The sequence below is a fragment of the Penaeus monodon genome, chromosome 28 (genome assembly GCF_015228065.2).
Source record: "Penaeus monodon isolate SGIC_2016 chromosome 28, NSTDA_Pmon_1, whole genome shotgun sequence".
In the NCBI taxonomy this organism is placed as follows: Eukaryota; Metazoa; Arthropoda; class Malacostraca; order Decapoda; family Penaeidae; genus Penaeus; species Penaeus monodon.
In genome coordinates, this window is record NC_051413.1 from 29,318,465 (window position 1) to 29,318,872 (window position 408).

Here is a 408-nt window from a genome sequence, read left to right on the forward strand (position 1 = left end):
TCTTGCCCCACCTTCCCCCTCTCTCTCAGTTCCCATCTTCCCTTTTCCGTGTTCCATCTCTTATTGCCCTCTCCCTTCCCCTTTGCCTTCTCCTCCTTGTCCCTCTCTCCTCCCCCTCCGCTCCCTTTTTGCCTTCCATCTCCCTCTCTATATTTCGCAACCCTTCCGTCCTTCCTCCCCCTTCTTTCCACCATCTTCCTCCCCATTCCCCATTCCTAATTCCCCAATACCCTCCCCTCTCGTCTCTCCCTCGCCTCTCCCTATGCTTATCTATCCAGTGCCCTCGATTCTCTTACTCTCCCCTTTCCCCCTTCCTCTGCTTCACCCCTTGACCTTCTAATGCTTTTAAACTCTTTGTCCCCTCCTCTCAGCTTATCAGTTGCTGTTATCCTTATCTTGTGTTAACAT